The sequence below is a fragment of the Lampris incognitus genome, chromosome 20, assembly GCF_029633865.1.
Source record: "Lampris incognitus isolate fLamInc1 chromosome 20, fLamInc1.hap2, whole genome shotgun sequence".
NCBI classification, from domain to species: domain Eukaryota; kingdom Metazoa; phylum Chordata; class Actinopteri; order Lampriformes; family Lampridae; genus Lampris; species Lampris incognitus.
In genome coordinates, this window is record NC_079230.1 from 11,152,249 (window position 1) to 11,174,918 (window position 22,670).

The window sequence follows — 22,670 nt, forward strand, 5'->3', positions numbered from 1 at the left end:
CACACTCTATGAAAGAGACAGAAGGTGGAGAAGGGTGGTTACATTTTCTTCTGGAAAGGAAATGCAGCTGATGAGTCGAGGATTCATGGTGTGGGCTTTGCCATCAAAAACAGCCTCATTTGCCACCTTGTTGAGTTTCCTCTGGGCATCAATGAACGCCTGATGGCAATACAACTGGTGCTTATAAATAACCAAAGCATCGCTGTCATCATTGAATATGCTCAAACACTTGATGGAATATGGAAGAAGTACTGAGGGCAGGTGGACCTACACTCCTCAGACATATCCATGCCCTGCTACTTAAAATGTGGAAAAGGAGGAAATCCCTGCACAACTTAGGGGCACACTAATTGTCTCTAACTTTAAGAAAGGGGACAAAGCTGAGTGTGGAAACGACCGTGGCATTTTCCTACTTTCCATCACAGGGAAAGCCCTGGGTCTTGGCCAACAGATTCCCCCCAATATTAGAGGAAATTCTGCCAGAATCCCAGAGAAGTTTTTGTCCTAACAGAGGCATCATGGACATGATTTTTACCACTCGCCAACTCCAAGAAAAAGCCCAGGAACAGAATCAACCCTTGTACATGACCTTCATAGACTTAATCAAAGCTTTTGATTGCGTAAACCGCTAGTTCTGTCAAAAATAGGCTGCCCTATGACTACTAAATGACAGTATGTCAGCTTGAGTACTCAGCAGTTATGGAGATGAGACAGAGTCCTTCAAGGTCCACACAGGAGTTAAACAACGCTGTGTCACTGACCCAAACTTGTTCTCTGTCTTCATTGCCACCATCCTTCACCTCATGGGTCCCAATGTGCCTCAGAGAGTCAAAATCATGTACAGAACTGATGGCAATCTTCTGAACATTAACAGATTCAAGGCCAAAGGTAAAACCACCACCACATCCATCACTGAGCTGCAGTACGCCAATGACAACGCCTTAGTGTCCCTCATAGAAGAGGAACTACAGAGCATACTGGACACCTTTGTATAAGCATACAAGCAGCTTGGCCTGGCCGTAAACATGAAGAATACTCACATCTTCTACTAACCCCCTCCCAACAGAAATATGCCTGCTCTGCCCCCATCCATCTCTGGAGACAACACCAGACTCAAAAACGTGGAACAGTTCCCATGTCTTCGCAGCCTCCTCTCCTCCAAAGCCAACATTTACATCGAAATACACCATCGTCTCAGTTGTGCCAGCCAGGCCTTCTCAGGCTTGAGTAAACAGGTTTTTGAAAATCGCAACCTTCAGGCCAGAAAAAAAATTCTGGTGTACAAAGTGGCAGTGCTGCCCACCCTACTGTATGAGTCAGAAACCTGGACCACATATAGCAGGCACCTGAATGCACTCGAGGCACACCAACAGCAATGCCTCAGGAAGATCCTTAAGATCAGCTGGGAGGATAAGCGCGCCAAATTCAGTGTCCTCGAATAGGCCAATATGCCTAATATAACTGCCACCATCGCACAACATCAAACATCAGCTGAGATGGACCGGTCATATCCTCTGCATGTCTGACTCTTACCTCTCAAAACAAGTCCTTTACTCTCAGCTCTTGACAGGATGCCGTGCCCCAGGAGGACAAAAGAAGCAATATAAAGATAACATCAAGGCCCACATAACAAGGTTTGGCATCGACACTAAGACCTGGGAACAGGCAGCAAAAAATAGGGAGGCCTGGAGACTGGCTGTCCGTGAGGATGCTGTGCACTACAACCATGATCTCCACCATGCTGCTGAAAACAAGCACAGACTCAGAAAGGAGCGAGTTACCAGAAAGGCCCAAACCACATCCTCAGCCACTTCTTGCCCGCATTGCCCCAAAATATGCAGCTCCAGGATCAGCCTCTATGCCCACCTGAAGACCCACAAGGACCTAGAAGGACAGCCATACTCAACCCTGAGTGACTACCGATGATGATGATGATGGTGTGTGTGTGTGTGAGAGAGAGAGAGAGAGAGAGAGAGAGAGAGAGAGAGAGAGAGAGAGAGAGAGAGAGAGAGAGAGAGAGATGGCCTTCACTGGTAAGAACAGAACAGACTTATATTTCATAGTATGCATATTGCTGTATGTTTTCCAGTATGCGTCGGTGTGTTTGTCAGCGTTTATGTTTATGTGTTGAAGTGTTCACCTGTACACATGTATGTGTGTGTTTTTTGTGTGTGTTATTATTCAGTAGACTTCTGTACTTACAGCCTGCTCTATTGTGAACTCCTATTTGCCCTGGACTGCAGGCTCTCCCTTAGCTCCACCAAGGTCTGATGGGGCTGCCTTAGCCTTGACACACACACACACACACACTTCATAGCATTCTTGATCGAGTTTAAAGCATCCGTCCTGATGATTGTCAGTTTGCTCACTGACACCTCTGGTGATTAGTGATAACTGCAATTGGTGCTGAACCACTCTACATCCCAGAGATCTATCTGACATAAAACAGAGTCACCAGTGCTGTTGTGTCAGTGCCTTATTTATTGCCAAAAAGAAAAGCATGGTGGAACACATGGGTTTTGCTACTGATGTTGTAGTGTCTGTTAGTAAAGGTCTTCTACAGGTTTGGTCTCCTGGCTGCTTGACTATTAAAAAAACATATCCTTCTTCAAATTCGCTGCTGCCTGCCTTCTTCTTCCACATTTGGCTGTTATGATGGTGAAGGCATAAAATGCTATGCATCTTATCATTTCCATTATCCAAATCCATTATCCAAACCGCTTATCCTGCTCTCAGGGTCGCGGGGATGCTGGAGTCTATCCCAGCATTCATTGGGCGGAAAGCAAGGAGACACCCTGGACAGGCCGCCAGGCCATCACAGGGCATCTTATCATTTATACAGTGAAAATCCAATGACATGGGCATCCGGGTAGTGCAGCGGTCTATTCCGTTGCCTACCAACACGGGGATTTGCCTGTTTGAAACTCCATGTTGCCTCCAGCTTGGTCGGGCATACCTACAGACACAACTGGCCGTGTCTAGCTTATCCAAGGGTGGTAAGCCGGCTGTGTCTGGTCGCTGCACTAACACCTCCTCTGGTCAGTTGGGGCACCTGTTCAGGGAGGAGGGGGAACTGGGGGGGAATAGCGTGATCCTCCCACGTGCTACGTCCCCCTGGTGAAACTCCTCACAGTCAGGTGAAAAGAAGGGGGTGGTGACTCCACATGTATCAGAGAAAGCATGTGGTAGTCTGCAGCCCTCCCCGGCTCAGCAGAGGGGGTAGAGCAGTGACCGGGAAGAGTGGGGTAATTGGACGGATACAATTGGGGAGAAAAATGGGGGAAAATCCAAAAGAAATAAAAAAATCTAATGACATAACAGTAACCATTCAGAAAAAGGATGTAAAAAGTGTTAATGACGTGGACATTTTTGGATAAGCTATTATATTTAAGTGATAAGTGATAGCAAGTGGCAAAATAGACATTTTCAAATATAAATCTTTAGGATCGTAATTTTAACACTGAATCTATGAAAAATTGAGAATCATCTTACCTGTATTGAGTTGCACCCACTTTGTACATGATCCCCATCTTGAGGTTTAAAAATCTTTCCTCCACCTCTTTCCTCCGCTTTATCTACATCTCCCCTTCGAGACTGATGTGGACTAGATGAGGAAAATCATTAATTCATACGTTACGCCTGGATACACCTGCTCAGTCACGGGAAGAGCAGCATTTCCATATTATGTACCCTTTGTGTGGACACCTTATGACTGGTCTATGTTTTCAATCAATAAATTGCCAAGACTATTAAAAGAACCATGCTCCATATGCAACCTGTGTTGATTAGGTGGGCCAAGTGGTAGTCTAGTACCATAATGAATAATGCAACTACCTACAGTACAAGAGAGCAGAGTTAAGGCTCTCTCCCCTCTCATAGAGGAGTGCTATCCCAATCAAGAGAGAAGTGCAACTTCAAATAACACCAATCATTTGAAAGAATAATGTGAAGAATTACCTAACCTCATGGGACAGAGCAGAACCACAAAGTATTCTCCAGGAGACACGAGGTAAAGGCATCATAAATCCCTCTTACCCTGACCACCCCATATTTAACGCCCTTTTTCAAAACCTATTGCACACCATTCTTTAACAGGCAGCTGGTATAGCCTATCTGGCCACACCTGACCTGAACACCTGGGTCAAACAGGGTACGGAGCATTTCCTGTACAAACCGCACCGAGTGTTTTATTTTGAGGTTGAACGTCCACCAGCCAGGTTTGCTTACATGAAGGGCTGGTAATCAGTTTTTTTGTGTGTGACAACTCTATGGGACCGTTCTGTAATGTACTGACCCATCCCAGAAAATAGCTAGAAAGCCCTTTTTTTTCAAATGAATTATTATTTCATCAGAAAACCCACTGTAGCCTGAGACAAAAACCCAGCAAGGAAAGGTCACGGTTCTTTTCTAACCAATGGTTTTGGGTTTTTTTTCGCTGACTGGGTCTCTTAGTCAAATGCTAACATAGCTAATTTAGACCCAGTGGTTTGACTTAGCTGATATGGGCCAGCATAGCTCTGTGTATTGTAATCTAGGGTAGACTTGGAGTAAAAAAAACAAAACCCACCCCCCCTGGGCTTGTGGTGGTGGATGGCTCTCTCGGTGACATACAGTTTAGAGCAACACCAGTAGTAGTCACTGAACAATGCCAATTATACTACTGTGCCATTACGAACTGACAGGGCATCATATTGCTACAGTGCTTAAATTAAACAATCAGCTTAAATTAATAAGCACAAACAACAACATGCCTAACGTGCTGACCACTGACAGTGGTCAAACCTTCTGGTGAAGGTTTGATTTAGAGATGGTGTTGTTGCCTTTATCAAATCACAGTGTAGCTTCCAGTCTTTTCTTCTTCTTCTTCTTCTTTCAGCGTGTTCCCTGTTTTTCAGGGGTCGCCACAGCAGATTTTACAGTTTCCATCGGTACCCTGTGAGGGCACAGCACCAATGGCGGCTGTTGTTAACCCGGGCCTCAGCCGATCCCGTATGGAGCCTAGACTGATCCAGTATGGTCAAGCCGCATACGGATTTGGCAAAATTTTATGTCGGATGCTCTTCCTGACACAACCACTAACCCTATGGATGGGGGCACCGGTGAAGCGCTGGATGCCATCCCAGTATTCACGGACTGAGGCCCATGCCCGTCGCTGATGACCTGTAGCTTCCAGTCTAATACAACTAAACTTTGAATGGCATCATGCCGCATGATGATGTAGGTGCATAAAAAGAAAGCTAAACACTTTATTGGTGAAAGGGGGTGATACTGATTATCAGTATTATCAAAAGGTAGAAACCCCAGTGTGAAATTGGTAACACCGTGACAAGTCAACTTTCCACTACCTTTTAGCATTGTCTTGCAGGAAGCTGTGCAGCTCTTTGAGGCTGATGGTGGCCATCAGGCTGAGCAGCTGTGTGAACTTGTCCTGCCACTCATAACAGTGATGCAACAAGGAGGTTTTCAGAGAGGAGCAGTCCAGCAAGACGAACTCCCTATTCAGCAAAATCTCCTCCCTCTGAATGTTGTTGGCCACCTCCATGTACCTGAGGAGAAATGAGAGAGTGGATGGAGTAGGAGGAGAACCTGGATGGGGAGGATGGAAGGAGAGCTATAAAAAGAAATGAGGAAGCAAAGAATTGTGTAAGTGCTTCACAATGCAATACTAAAATACTGATTACTAAAATAGAATAAAATATTAAAATGAATGAGAGTGCATAGAATATTAAAACAGAAAACACACGGAACATTCAACACGAGACAAATTCTAAAAAATAAAAGATATTAAATGGACAAGAAATTAAATGGAATGGAAAAGAAATTAAAAAATAATGGCAACAAGACAAGCAATTTATTTATTTATTCCCCACCCCCTTTTTTTTCCTCCCCAATTGTATCCAGCCAGCCACTCTTCCGAGCCTTCCTGGTCGCTGCTCCACCCCCTCTGCCGATCCGGGGAGGGCTGCAGACTACCACATGTCTCCTCCGATACATGTAGAGTCACCAGCCGCTTCTTATCACCTGACAGTGAGGAGTTTAGCCAGGGGGACGTAGCGCGCAGGAGGATCACGCTATTCCCCCCTGGGCCCCTCCCCCCTAACAGGCGCCCTGACCGACCAGAGAAGTCGCTAATGCAGCGACCAAGACACATACCCACATCCAGCTTCCAACCTGCAGACGTGGCCAATTGTGTTGGTAGGGACGCGCCCGACCAAGCCGGATGTAACACAAGGATTCGAACTGGCAATCCCTGTGGTGGCAGGCAACGGAATAGACCGCCACGCTACCTGGACACCCACAAGACAAGAAATTTAAACAAACTTAGTATCAGATGTAGTAGTATAATGAAGAGAAAATAGTTATTTCTCAAGATGCTGATTTAAAAATGGCCACTGAGTAAAGTTGTGTGGTTACTGCAGAATGGCTATCCCAATATTTTTAAGGAAAAATTTAACAAAAGCTGAATCCCCTTTTGACTCAAGCCAAACCTGAGCTCAGACCCACAATGGGTTGAATGTAATATAAAGGACAGTGAAGAGGACACAGCTGGAGTAATGTGCAGAACGTGTGCACCATAGAACATAGAACAGGGCCAGGGGAAGAACCTACGTCCGTGGGACGAACTCATACTGGCCATTATACGTGCTCATTCACTCAATGAGGGGGAAAGACTTCCAAAAAGGATATTTGGAGAAACATAAATTTGACAGAAACCAAGCAATAGGGACACTCTCATGCACCATAGTGTAATTATGTATAACAGCATCAATAAGTTACAGAACAAATAAAGACCTGTTCGTTACGAACTTAATTTCTTCTCTGAACGAAATCAGATTAGTTTTATTGATAGGGAGGCATTATTGACGGGGGTGAGAATTCCAAACTGCTGAGACAGACTAGTCTGCATACTCACAAAGACATGGACACACACACACACACACATACACACACACACACATACACACACACAGTGTTAAAGTATGCATTATTGCCTTATAGATTAGTAGGAGACAGTGGTATGTAAATCACTGTAGAGTCAACACACCACCGTGTGTGTGTGAGAGAGAGAGAGAATGTGTGTGTGTGTGTGTGTGTGTGTGTGTGTGTGTGTGTGTGTGTGTGTGTGTGTGTGTGATGTGCAGTATAATGTTTGCTAAGACTGTGTGACTGGACCTAGGCATATAGATTTAGCAGGGGTCACAGGGACAATGTTCTTTACTTTGGCCTCCCTGCCTCCTCATTCCCCCTAAGTCATCATGTCTCCTTCATTTTTCATCCAATTTCCCACACAATTCTCTCCCTCTCGTGGCTCTCCTCTGAATCCTTAAACACCTCTCAGCTTCTTACTGGTCGCTCTTCAATTCAAACCCCACTGCCCTCAAAGTGCTAACACCGTCCTTATTCTTAATGTCAAATTTCTCCTTTTTCCATTTCACACTTTTATTTCAATGGTAGCCTATTTCTGCTTTTATTAGTCAGTAGACTGGAGAGAAAAGATGAAAAAGGGGGAAATGAAGTGTGAGTCACAGCAGGCCAGACTTAGAGTCAACGTTAGCTGTGTTTTTTATTCCACGATGTTTATGCTAATTCTGAAGCTGCAAGTGAGAAAAGCAGAAAGGAAAAGCGAGACTATGAATAAAAACCTTCAGAATATCACAACACATGTTTTGCGCTTGTTATGCGGGGAAAAGTTTAAAGTATCAAGCAGTAAAAATTGATGGATACCGAGTCTTCTCCAGGGTCGTCACACCAGCACTGCTGACTCAGTTTCATTTCAAATGGATCTCTGGGATTTGGAGTGCTCAAACACAGATGCCTTTTATGTTGTCCATAAATGCCAGTAGAATTCAACAAAAGGGCATCCGGGTATCATAGTGGTCTATTCTGTTGCCTACCAACATGGGGATCACCAGGTCGAATCCCCGTTGCCTCCGGCTTGGTCGGGCGTCCCTACAGACACAATTGGCCATGTCTGCGGGTGGGAAGCTGGATGTGGGTATGTGTCCTGGTAGCTGCACTAGCCCCTCCTCTGGTCGGTTGGGGTGCTTTTTTGGGGGGAGGGGTAACTGGGGGGAATAGTGTGCGCCTCCCCCTGGTGAAACTCCTTACTGCCAGGTGAAAAGCGGCTGGTGACTCCACATGTATCAGAGGAGGCATGTGGTAGTCTGCAGCCCTCCCCAGATCGGCAGAGGGGGTGGAGAAGCGAATGCGAATGGGACAGCTCAGAAGAGTGGGGTAATTGGCCGTGTACAATTGGGGAGAAAAAAGGGGGGGTGTCAACAACAAACAACAATCTTCAGGGGCGATTGTCCATCCACCCATCCATTATCTGAACCGCTTATCCCGCTCTCAGGGTCACGGAGATGCTGGAGCCTATTCCAGCAGTCATTGGGCAGCAGGTAGGGAGACACCCTGGACAGGCCGCCAGGCGATCACAGGGCCCACACACACACACACACACACACACACACACACACACACACACACACACACACACACACACACACACACACACACACACATACCTAGGGACAATTTAGCACGGCCGATTCCCCTGACCTACATGTCTTTGGACTGTGGGAGGAAACCAGACCCCCCAGAGGAAACCCATGCAGACACGGGGAGAACATGCAAAGTCCACACAGAGGACGACCCAGGACGACCCACCAAAGTTGGACTACCCTGGGGCTCGAACCCATGACCTTCTTGCTGTGAGGCGACCGCGCTAACCACTGCGCCACCGTGCCGCCGGGGAGACTGTCCAATCTGCTAAAACAAGCTAAAGGAAGTCCACCTCATTTCACATATCAATATTTAGACTTTTCTATAGTTTGGTTAGAATTCACTCAAGATGACTACAGGGCACATGTTCTTACCCTAGTATATGGGATTCTTTACCCTTCCTGCTCATATCTGTATCAAAGGAAGAGACGGTTAAGTTTTGTTTTTATGGTAGCGTCTTATGAAGGAGTCCTTGTTGATCTCCCAGATATCCTTGTGTTTGTCCCAAATCTTCAGATAGTCCTGCAGGTGGGCGGCATTGGACATCATCCCTTCAGCCACTGCAGCCTGGATCTTTGAAATCTCCTCATCCTGATCTACAGAGGTCACACGGCGCGATGAGAGAGGGTATTACTGTGATGGCAAGAACACACAGGTAAGTTGAAAAGATTTACTTTTTTCTTTCCCCAAATCCCCAGCATAAAAACTTGCCGGGTGACAGAAGGAACGTGTGTGTGGGTGCAACAGGGTTATCAAGTCAGTCTCACGAAATCAGTGTCATAAATTTGTCAGTCGTTAACTTTGGTGTTCAATAGTTATAATTGAACCATTCAAGTTGATGGAATAATCAGTGTTGCATCAAGTGCATTACTTCAATTGGCAGAGAATGGCATTAGTGAATATTGCCACGAGACTTGGCAGGATAACAGCTTATTTCAATGAAAACTTATTAAAACAAGCAACACTAAGTATCAAAATAATACTAATCAACACTAATTATAATCAGTGTTGATAATTGTCTAACTAAGAGTGATCAGGTGCAATCAATGATGAGCAGCAATTTAATGATTAAGGCACAAAATGTGATGAGGTAGCGAGGCTGTGCATGTGTGTGCGCGCACTGAAAGGGGGATTCTCGTGGGAGTGTGTGTCTGTGTATGTGCGCGTGCTGCTGCCGACTGGAAAGAGGGGTGTGTGGGGGGGGGGGGCGCAGAAAGAAGGAAGTGTTTTTTCAGAGAAAGGCTGCGTGAAATCGTCCAGACGAGATGGCGCACAGCGATAGCAGTGCGATAAGATTGAGGCAGGAGAGAGTTAGTGAGAGAGAGAGAAAGAGAGAGAGAGAGAGAGAGTGAGAGAGTGAGAGAGAGATTGCGTGCACAATCTACCAAGGTAGCAAACAAAAGACACAAAATGAAAGTAGAAAATGAACAAAATGAAAGTAACAAGCATCTGTTTACCAACTCTGTAGATCAGTGTGTGCAAATGAATAGTGAATGAATTCAACCAACAGCACTTTTCTCACGTAACAAGGGAAGATTCAAACAAAGAACAATTAAGACACATTTTAAAGACGAACCATTGGTCTATGCAACACTTCCTATGTGAATCACAGTGTATATACAGATCATGATGATTTCAGCTAACGACACTTCCCATAACTAGACCTGTAATAAACCCTTTTGGTTTTTACTGTTAAAATAATCCAATGTCCAGTCTTAGGACGTTCGTTTTGTTAACCTTCACTTAGCGTAACTCAATCAAGCACTGCATTCATCACAGTCGCCGTTCTGCTCTGGCCCCCGTCCCATCCCCTTTACAGCTATATCGCTCTGCTTTACGTCACTCACACTGTCGCAATCAAGCATAACGTTACGCCGCCCCCTTTAAACTCTTCCCCCTCTCACCATAGCGCAACTGCTCAACATGTAAGTAACAGTGGAGCATATTCAGCCTCATTACAAAACATTAAGTAACCTGAACTGGAACATTGCATTCTGTTACTGTTCCAATTGGCTACTTTTACTTTTCTTACTTTGCTAGAACTCTTTTTGGAACCCTTTTCACTTTACAGGAACAGTAAGTAACCACTCATTAGTTTAGTTTTCTCTGGAACTCTTTTTTCCCTTCACGTTACATAACCGGGAACTTACAGCTCTTCAGCTGTCCATTTCTTGCCCCATATCCCACCCCCTCCTTTTCTCATTCGTTTTTTCCCCCCACAAGTCCAGTCGCTTGACTGTCTTACTGACTCTGCCGGACCTGATCCGTATCAGTCCATCAGTGTCTTTGGGTTTACTCCTGCTCAGGCAGTAAACCCAAAGCCACCGTGATGTCTTAGGACATATAGCCCATTTCATGCTATAAGCAATATATATATACACACACACACACACAAACACACACACACACACATGCTACTTCTCTTTGCCCAGCTTAAACATCTCTTTCCAGTTTCATTAGGGTAGAGCTGTGTGAGTCAGGAGCCCTTGCTCTCCCCACACCCTCATCCCCCTGTTGTCAGTCAAACTCACACCCACACAGTGTGATTATATGCCCATGGGTGCCCAGAAATACACATGCACACAGATACACAAGGACACAAACAGCCACAAATGTTCATGGGTACACACGTATACACACCTACTTAGTCATGTTTTCTCAGACACATCATGCGCACACACACATCATGGGCACACACACACACACACACACACACAAATGCATGCACGCATGCACTCACCCACTGTCCATGCTTCACGTGTACGTGTACACCCACATATGATGTGTGTGTGCTAACACTGTACACACAAACACAAGTCCACACACACAAAAACACGCTGCTATACACACAGCTGTTAAATGGATGGGCCAGTGGATGTATCAGTGAAGAGAGGAGAGATGAATAGAGGCTGACGAGAAGAAGGGGGCACTGCAGAGGTTTTCAGATGAGGGGGGATAAAGAGGTAGGAGAATGAAACGAAGGAAAGACTGGCTAGCAAAGGGTCAACGAGGTCAACGGATGAATATTTTGGACAGGACAGAAAACAGACTTAAGACATACAGTAAATGCTGCTGAATCCAGGTGCCGCAAATTGTTCCATTTTCTTTGTTTTCACCCCCATTTCCTCTTTATTATAATTTGTCATTTAGTCTTTTGTTGTCTTTGTCCACCTGTCTATGGAGCTTTTCCTCCAGATCGTTTTGATGGGTCTGAACCCGAGCAGAGATACCTACATGTTAAGCATGGGTTGTTCCTGCTCAGTCACTGCAGCAGATAGTTTCTTTACTGAGACCGGTACAATACCTCATAAAGACAGGCTAACGGTGCCCAGATGAATTCGGAGTATAATCTGAGGGGGTTGAGGCCTAGAGGCTCAAGTCACATTCTAAAAGGAAGCCTGAGGTAGACTAATAAAATTGTGAGAAGATCAAAATGGGTCACATGGTTCACAAAGCTATTACAACAAAAACCAATCTGGCAGGCCAAGTCCAGGGAAAAGACAGAGAGAGATATCGAGACGGTGGGTGAGAAGGTGTTGCTGAAATGAACGACGAACGATCAGAATTATTAATGATGCGATATGCAGCATAAGGCTTAATTTGATTTATTTCATTAAGTACAAATACACCACATTGCGTTACATTATATCTGTACTACTTGTACATTATGTTACATTACTGATATGTTTTCATTGATATACATGATCATCATCATCATCACCATCATCAACGGTCACTCGGGGTTGAGTATGACTGTTCTCCTTCTAGGTCCTTGTGGATATCCTTGCGGGAGGAGGCCTGCACGTGACAGCTTTTTACGTGGAGTGGCTGATGCGCCTGCAGCCACCACACGATCCTTGGCAGGGGGTGGCCAGAGTCCAATGGCATGGAGAACTAAGATGATTGGGGACCACCCTCTGTTGCAGCCTTCATCTGCCTTCACTGGCATTGTCTTCCGCCAGTTCCACCATTGAGGTCTTCGTTAGATCGCGCTTCGTCTGGAACCTCCCCCCTTGACCTATCCGCCTTGGTTGACCCTACCAGCAGCCAAGCTCCGGACCACATAGCTCTTCAGATCATTAGTACATGCAAGCTTCTCCACCACGGCGAGGTGGTGATCCAGGAGAAGTATTGATATACTTGTTTGCATTCTCTCTACTTGTGTATTTCTCTGTAGTTTTGGTCTGCCGTTGCTTGGGTTTTCACCAGGCATATACATATACTATACATTTTAAATGTCTACTCTTCATCCACATAACCCATTTAACTTGCATGGTCAGCATGTTCCACAGGACTGCTCCTTTACCATGGATAATGCCATCCGGTTCCACCGCACTGTTTTCACAATTACACTGTGGTGAGCATTTTATTTAAATTCATGTTTTATTTGACCTTCCTTTATATGTATACTTTCATTTCTACTCCAATATATTTCTATATACTTTTTCTCCCTTCTACAATAATTCGGTTTTGCCATGACGATCATTAAAGTGCATCTTACATCTAACCTAGCCTAATAGAATCTAACCTAATCGAATCTCATCAAATTGAATCTAATCTAACCCTCCGCATCACCATCTGAATTAGACTGGATGATTCCGAAGAGGAACACAAAACGGCTGCCCCGCTGGCGGCACAGAGGTGCCGTGAAACCCACAGGAAAGAGAAGGACAGTGAGGCTGGTATGGAACAACTTAGACAAAATGGAACGGGGGTCAGGTGGGAGGGGATCAGAGCCCCCCCCCCCCCCAGGGAGGAAAAGAGTAACAACTTAGGCAACCCCCCCATTTAGCTGAATATGCATTCTTGCTCTTGCTCTCCCCTGTGCCTTACTCCTTTGTAACTATATGTCCAAACCTTTGGACATATATAGTTACAAAGGCGCTCAGCTTCGCAAAAGTGATCACAGGTATGTTTGTCCTTTTGGGTAAAGCTGTAATATATTTCTTTTACCAATGTCTTGACCAGAATCACGGGTGAGGTAGCAGGAACCAAAAAGGTTCCCATGTGATTCTAAAACCCGTACTACATGCCCCCCCCCCCCCAGCCAGAAGCTAAAAGTGATGCTGTGTTTAAAAAGTAGAAGAGGCAGATGAATCGTAGATAAATTTCAGTTTAAAATCCCAATTATTTTATTCTAATAGCCAACCCAGTGATCCATATGCATACTCAGTGCAAGGCCTGAAAGGCTTAGAGATTTAAAGCAGTCATGTTGTGGCACCTGGGGTAAAATCTTAGCCAAGGATCCAACCCCACTGGGTGCGTTCTCTCTCCTGTGGCTCTGCTACTCTACCTCCCTCTCAGCTTTACCGCTGCTTTAAAACACAAAAACATTGCTAAGGAAAGTGGACTGCCTACTTTTCTTTTTTTTTAAATAGAAGTAAAAAAGCCATGTTCCATGCATTGTATTGCTCCTCCACATTGTTAGGAGCTCTGTTGCCTCAATAAAAGAAAACACTCAGGCTAAAAAATAAATCAAATGGAATTAAAAAAAAAATAAAGTAACAGTGTTGAAAAGGCAGCTAAATACAAAATGTAAAGACCAAGCATTAGTGTTTGTAAACTTCTCTAGTTCCTATTAAAACAACAATTATACAAAAACAATTTCTTCAAAATATAAATACCATCATTAAGTACTATTCACTGGTGAGTGCTTTTTAGTCTTTTTGTATAGAAAAATTTACACTATTATTTACATTTCTTTTTAAAGCATGCATGATAATTCCCTGTCCTGTTGGACAGGGAATTATTATTATTGCTTTGTTCTCCCTCCCCCCCCCCCCTCCACCGTTTTTCTCCCCAGTTGTACTTGGCCAATTACCCCACTCTTCTGAGCCATCCCGGTTGCCGCTCCACCCCCTCTGCCGATCCGGGGAGGGCTGCAGACTACCACATGCCTCCTCCGATACATGTGGAGTCACCAGCTGCTTCTTTTCACCTGACAGTGAGGAGTTTCGCCAGGAGGACGTAGCGCGTGGGAGGATCACACTATTACCCCCAGTTCCCCCTCCCCCCTGAACAGGTGCCCCCACTGACCAGGAGGAGGCGCTAGTGCAGCGGCCAGGACACATACCACAATCCGGCTTCCCACCCACAGACATGGCCAATTGTGTCGGTAGGGATGCCCGACCAAGCCGGAGGAAACACAGGGATTTGAACCGGCAATCCCCGTGTTGGCAGGCAACAGAATAGACCGCCACACCACCCGGATGCAGACATGCTTTGTTCATGTCTGTTTGAGTTCTTTTCGGCACCAGATCATGCATGCCAGGTGATCTGGAGATATGTACCACCAATAGGTATGAATGGTGGGAACAGTGAAACTGACTGCACATGTGTGTGTTTTGTGCGTTAAAGAACAAATGTATGAATGGTCTCCCTCTCTGCAAGTTTCATGTTTGACCTGATGATCACCTCACTGAGCCAAAAGAAGCATTAGAGGGAGAGGACCCTTGGATATGGCCTGTGGGCATAGAGCTCTTCTTTCATATGCGTTTCAAGCTCTACTTTTATCCAGCATCCAGCCAAAAAAAACAACTTGGATGCACAAACCACTACTCTTTGTGAGCCAATTTATGTTGTTGTGTCTCCTGAGAGAAAGTTGTAAACAAAAAATAAAAAAACAAAACAAAAACCCTAAAAAAAAACATGTTCTTAAAGCGTGTTTTTACCGGTGATGATGTGCACATGCTTCCTCTGTGAGGGTTTGCTGGAGAGGAGGTCTGGCAGCCGCTTGAAGATTGATATGGTGCTGATCAGCTGAGGACTGATGTTGTTCACAAGCTGCGCCAGCTTCTGTAGCGTGGGGGAGAACTCCACCTGTGGATACGCCCACACACAAACTCACAAAAACACGCACACGCACACACCCACACAAACACACACACGCACATGTAAAGCACATCGATTTTATCCATGACACATTACCACTTGCACCATTGACATTAATATTAACCTCCCCCCCAATCAATGTTTTTTACCTCCAGGCAGGACTAGCCGAACCACTCTCTTTCCTACAAGATTGCAAAAATAAATAACTAAGATAAAATAAACCCGAGCCGAACTCCTTCACTACATTATTGATTTTCATGGCCTAGATATTTCTCAGGTTCCTTCACCCTCAGAGATGCTACTGTTTTATCAAGGTTGGCCCGTCCGCAGCATGGAACACAATGTCATGCATTGTGGCCGGCTATGCGGCACGGCCCTCTAATGCACAGGAACATGCATAAGACATGAGTGGTGCATCGCCACTGATTTGCACCCAACAGAGGTGCAGTGGCGTGTCCTCTCTGTGATGTACGGTGCCATCTCACTGTGTGGTACAGACCAGCGTGTATCAGCCTCGCGGTGTTTAGTTCACGCAATCGTTTTGTCATGTGAACTGTACCCTGTGCCAGACAAGGACAAATGGTGAGCGTCCTCCTCTAGCGGGGTGTAAACATCGAGGGTGCTGACCTGTCTGTATGGGATTCTCAGTGTGGCTCAGACCTTGGAACTGCAACGTAACCAGGGCAACGCAAAAAGGGGAAACTGATGACTTTTTTTTTTCAGTTTGGAGAATGATGAGATTCTTGTTTTGCGTGTTCATATTTGAATGTGTGCGTGCCGTTTTGTGCATGTGTGTCAGAGAGAAGACCTTTTTCATCAGCGGTTTCTTCCAGTTTGAAGTAAATGTGTACGTGAGTGAAATAAGAGACCCTCCAGCGCATCTTTATTGCCCGCAGCGGAACCGCATTTCTCATGCGGGTCTATGGTAATGTGTCTGCATGCTCAAGTCACCTCGGTTCTCCTGTGTTTGTTACATGCTCTGTCTGCCAGGTCATCTCAGAAGAACCAAGAGCCCAGAGGCTTTCCTGAAGTTAACCTTTACTTGGCAGCAGGGGACAAGTTTGAAAACTGTGCACCCCTCTGCAGTCTCTGTTTGCCATGATCTACACAGAGGTGACAACTTGCATTCTTTTGTGTCCAGTTTGTGTGTGTCTATGTCGCTAACTCTGTGTGTGTGGCTGGTGGTGGGTGTGGTAGGGTAAATTGGGCCTTTTTTCCTGGGGGGGGGGTTCCTCCCTCCCTCAAGACCACCTGCACATTGAAGAGGGGGTTAGGCGATAGCTTGCTGTCCACACTGATGGCGCTGGACAGCCCTCCTCCACCATGCGGTCCCCCTCGTCTGTGTGGGTCAACCAGTGCCCAGCGCTGCGGGACCTGAAACAGCGACGGACAACACAGATACAGAGAGAAAGAGAGAGGAAGGCAACTCATTAGATACAGCTACAGACTTAGCTGGCTAATCCTCTTACTCTGCTCTGTGTTGAGGGGAAGACAGGCAATCCTTGATGGCACGAGGAAGATTCATCTCAGGCATTATCCCCCCTTTTTTTCTGGATTGCACTTCAAACAGCTGTTGTAGCGCCGCGTGCTGCTTGCACATCCATCTTCAAGCAGTGTTATAGGCCTGCGGTACTGTCTGTCACTCGCTGAAACAGTTCAGATGGACTGTAGTGATTCACACAGATGACAGAAACAAATATGGGAACATACGCACACCATTAAAAAACTTTATTTACACTAAGGGTTAGATTCAAGTTGTTTGCTCATACCCCTTTCAGAACTTCCCATACTAATAATAAAACAACTTACATTTGAGGACCGACACCATCTAATATTGGATGCAATTGTCCTGTAAAGCCCGGAACACACTAGAAGACTTTTAAAGTCCTGATCAAGTAGGACCGTTTTAAAGTCCTGATCAAGTAGGAGCATACTTGGCATCACACACTAACTGACTTCCACAGATCACAGCCGTAGACAAGCACACTGGTTCCGACTGGCCCAGACTTGTCCAGAGTCCAGTGGTAAAAATCAAACATGTTTGCTATAATCATGATAACTCAGACTGGTCAAAAGGCTTCATCGATGAATGAATTTGTGCTGACTGTCCACGGTGACCCGCCTGTTTTGCGCAAACTGGTGCAGACGCGCCATGATCTTGAAAATCAGTCGTCATCACCAAAACAGGGCGATGATCTGCCTTTAAAGCATCTCCTGTTTTCCCAGCTTAAATGTTTGATTTTGATGGGGGCTTCTGGGTAGCGTAGCAGTCTACTCTATTGCCTACCAACATGGGGATCGCCAGTTTGAATCCCCGTGTTACCTCCGGCTTGGAAAGGCATCCCTACAGACACAATTGGCCGTGTCTGCAGATGGGAACCCGGACATGGGTATGTGTCCTGGTCACTGCACTAGTGCCTCCTCTGGTCGGTCAGGGCGTCTGTTGGGGGGGGGGGGGATAGCGTGATCCTCCCACACGCTATGATCCCCTGGTGAAACTCCTCACTGTCAGGTGAAAAGAAGCAACTGGCGACTCCATATGTATCGGAGGAGGCATGTGGTTGTCTGCAGCCTCCCCGGATCAGCAGAGAGGGTGGAGCAGCAACCGGGATGGCTCAGAAGAGTGGAGTAATTGGCCGAATACAATTGGGGAGAAAAAGGTGGGGGGGGGTTATAGGCAATCGGTTACACCACGCCTCAAGCAGACAAACAGCAATAGAAAACCAGAAACGTTCATCACTACTAATGATTATATTCAACGTTTAGTCGGCAACCTAGTGAGTCATTTGTTAAAAATTAAACAAATTGAGACCATGTCCTTTTTTATTTAAAAGGCAGAGTGATGGCAACAGAAATAGAAAATGACCATGAGGTTAAAGATGTGTATTACATGCTGTGGAGGCCACTGTTTACATCAACCAGAGTGAAAATGGATCAAATTACTGCTCATGTGACTTAACAGTTCCCCAAAAATTCAACGATGGTTAGTGTGGAAGCAAATTGACAGTGTTGTGTGATTTTTTTTTTCTAGTTTTGTCAAAAATGTATTGTTTGCTGGTAGCAGCAGCTGGTGCAGCATTACAGTGAAATTGTGTCTGAAATAGTTGAAACACATCACTAGTTTTCAGGTTAGGTACTACCTGTACTATTATTAGTATCTGCCTGTATTAGTATCATTATTATTATCATATCATATTATTATGTCTGAAAAGCCCAATGATAAGCTTTATGCTTGAATCTCTTCAAAGAGAGACATCTTGCCTTCACAAGCAATGCAACAAATATAATTCAGGAACTATATTTTCAAATATTTCAGGTGGTGACAGGTCCAGTCACCGAAGCATTCAGCATTCAAACACAGCACATTTTAACTCTATTTAGTATATCAGCGATTTTATGCATTGAGGTTTACAAGATGGTTGTGAGACCAGCTATGTTATATGGTTTGGAGACAGTGGCACTGACGAAAAGACAGGAGGCGGAGCTGGAGGTGGCAGAGTCGAAGATGCTAAGATTTTCATTGGGAGTGATGAAGGAGGACAGGATTAGGAACGAGTATATTAGAGGGACAGCTCAAGTTGGACGGTTTGGAGACAAAGCAAGAGAGGCAAGATTGAGATGGTTTGGCCATGTGTGGAAGAGAGATGCTGGGTATATTGGGAGAAGGATGCTGAATATGGACCTGCCAGGGAAGAGGAAGGCCAACGAGGAGGTTTATGGATGTGGTGAGAGAGGAGATGCGGGTGGCTGGTGTGACAGAGGAAGATGCGGAAGACAGGAAGAGATGGAAACGAATGATCCGCTGTGGCGACCCCTAACAGGAGCAACCAAAAGTAGTAGTAGTAGTAGTAGATGCATTGCGGGACATACCATGTCCCTCAATACATGGGACTGCATGAGTCCGATGTTACCTACAGTCCTGCCATCCACCCTAACCAGCAAGGCTTCACTGGTCTGCTGACAGAGTCCAGAGATGTCCAGGTAGGCTACCTTGTACTCATCCACTATAAACTGGACCTAGGAGGAGAGGAGAGGAGAGGAGAGGAGAGGAGAGGAGAGGAGAGGAGAGGAGAGGAGAGGAGAGGAGAGGTGAGGCGAGGGGAGGGGAGGCAAGGGGAGGGGAGGTGAGTAGAGGAGAGGAGAGGAGAAATACAATAAGGGAAAAAGCTAGTAGGAGCTGGAATGCAGTTCCCATGGGTTGCCCTTTAAAGTTTTATGGTTTCAAGGTGGTGTCATTTCCCCCACTCCACAAATGCTCCCACCATTCTATTGTTCCAAGGTCTCTTTTCTCTATTCCTCATCTCCCCCCATCTTTCATCTCCATCTTCCATAACCCTACACCAACTCTCCAGATCTGAGAGGAGCTTATTATATAGGCATATATCAAGGCTCTGACACCTCAAACACACAGCCTCAATTCTCTCATTCTCTGGTTGGAAACACAACAGGTGGGTCTTATCCTGATTTCATCTGACCAACACACGCGCACACGCACACACACACACACACACACGACTCCAACAGCAGAGAGCAACACTTGCGTCAAGATTCAACATGGCCCCCTCTTTGCTTTCTTTCACTCCGAATTTCTCTCCTTGTACATCACCTCTTGCTTCTCTTCATCATTCCGCCTCTCCTTTCCTCTTCCCCATCATTCTCTCTCGCTTCCCCTCTCTCTCTCTCTCCCTAGCTCTCTGTCTCCCTCAGTGCATGGCACTGCAGGACCTAATTCCTATGGAGAGTAATTCAACTCGTGCTCAAAATTCCAGATCCAAGCTCCAATCTCCGGATTTTACAGCTTTCATGGGGATAAGGCACAGCACGTGGAGTAAGCCTCTGAGGGAAGATGTCTGAGGGTGTGTGTGTGTGTGTTGGGGGTGAGGGGCGGGGAGGTCGACTGGTCCGAGGTAGCTCAGATCTCTTGCAGATTCTCTCACCGTCTTTCCCTCACGACTCTCTCCCTCTCCGTCTACCTAAAACGGTGGGGAGGCACTGCCAGGAGTTTGACTTTGGGCTCGACAGATCTTGACATTGGCTCGATTTGGGCCCGATGTTAAAGCCCCAGGGGGGGAGGGGCGTGGTGGCAATCCCTGCCAATGAGCGTTAGTGTTCATTAGGCATGCTCAACCTGCCACGGCTCCAGCTGCCCTCTGGCACATCATCCTCTGGCATTCATTGTTGTTTGGAGACTGTAGGCGAACAGCAACATATATACGCAAATGATGACTTTACAGTCAATATGTACACATACTATGTGTGTGTGTGGGGGGGGGTATATGTGTTCACACGACAGTCTGTTTGCCCTTTGTTTTGTGTGCGCTCTGCATATGTGTGTTATGAACCATAAAGGAGCCATCATGAATGGTTAAAGCCTGTGGCCAACCTCGCAAAGCCTCAAACATGTGTGTGACGAGACTGAGCAACAAAAATATACTTGCAAAGACACACACACAGACATAAACACTCTCTCTCTCTCTCTCTCGCTCACAGACACACACACACACACACACACACACACACACACACACACACACACACACACACACACACACACACAGGCTGGCAGCAAAACTCACAAACACTCTGACACACGTGCACGACTTTCCCCCATGGATCTTTCCACACAGTGACCTTTGTGGGGGCTGACTGCAGCTTCCCCCGACACCCTATGTATCACGGCCTGGACCGCAGCCAGGAGGCCTCCGCTGCTACGCCGCTCGATATGTTTCCAACATATTTCTTTCATAAGAATGGAAATATGGAGGGCAGAATGATGACAGTTAAATGGCGAGTGAAACGAGAGAGACTGTGTGACTGAGTGAGTGAACGAGTGAGGGGGTGAGTGAGGGAGACAGCGTGATTCATCTATTATGTAAGTGCTGTTAACTTGGTTCTAGCTATTCTTTCATGTTACAATTATCATTGTTATTTTTTTCCATGTCCACCAGCAAATAAGCGATAAGAACGCCAAAGCATCTCATCACGCCAATAAACCATATGTATATTTAAAATTAAATTAATTATCATAGTGAGATGATGACTGAGTGAGTGACAGAGAGCTGAGTGAGCCTACCATGAACAAGAGCAAGGTGGATGCGGAGGAGAGAGAATGCTGGGGAAGAATGGAAATGCAGGAAAAAGGGGAGAGGGAGAGAGACAGAGACTATAAGGAGAAACTACAGGGCGTAATCCCAACCGTTTATGTTTTTACAGAGTTCCTCTTCCTGTACTCACATCTCCAGCTAGGCTTGAGGAATACAGTACCACAACGTCAGCCAGGCTGTCCACAAAACATAATAAATACACAATCTACATTCGCTGGGCAAACTTCTCTCCCGAGCTACAGCACCCAAGCCAACAGACCCTATCACATGAACTATATTTAACAGCCCTCTTATAGTCCTGCGCCTTGGAACTGTATGCATTTTAGATGTGTCTTCACAATAGAGGCATTCTCAACTTGTAAGGAAGCCAGCCAAGGTCTGGTATCGGAGTTCAATGTATAATTCAGTGTGGTCTCCTGCTAATGAGTTTACCTTGTATGTTACAAATGGCACTTGCTTTTATCGAGCCATTGTGTTCACTTAGCACATTAAAAACGACACCCCTCATTAAGCACACTACTTCACAGTAAACTAAACTTAATCAAGTTGTCCCCTTCATTTAAGGCTCACAGGCGCATGGAGACATACACACACGCACACACATATATAGACACACACACACACACGCACACACACATATATAGACACACACACACACACACAGATACACAGATGGGTGACAAATTAAAGGAAAACCCAACATAAAGTGTCTTAGTAAGCCTCCAAAAAAGCTTCAATACTCCTTGTCATAGATTCCACAAGTCTCTTAATGCTACTGGAGGGATCGAACACCATTGGTCCAAAAGACATTCCCTCATCTGGTGTTTTGATGATGTAGTGGAGAGCGCTGTCTAACACGTCAGTCCAAAATCTCCCATCGGTGTTCAGTTTAGTTGAGATCTGGTGACTGTGAAAGCCATAGCATATGATTTACATCATGTTCATCCTCATCAAACCATTCAGTGACCCCTCATGCCCAGTGGATGGGGGCATTGTCATCCTGGAAGAGACCACTCCCATCAGGATAGAGATGTCTCATCATAGGATAAAGGTGATCACTCAAAATAACTTTGTATTGATTTACAGTGACCTTTCCCTCTAACAGGGACTAGTGGACCCAAACCCTGCCAGGAAAATGCCCCCCACAGCATAACAGAGCCCCCAGAACCCCTCACTGTAGGGGTCAAGCACTCAAGTTTTTCCTTTAATTTGTCATATACATCGATCAGCAAA

General features: G+C 45.7%; 1 pseudogene; it reads right to left on the reverse strand.

Moving 5' to 3' along the window:
• LOC130130988 (dynein axonemal heavy chain 2-like) overlaps positions 1–22,670 on the reverse strand; it is a 334,340-nt pseudogene that overhangs the window by 247,745 nt on the left and 63,925 nt on the right.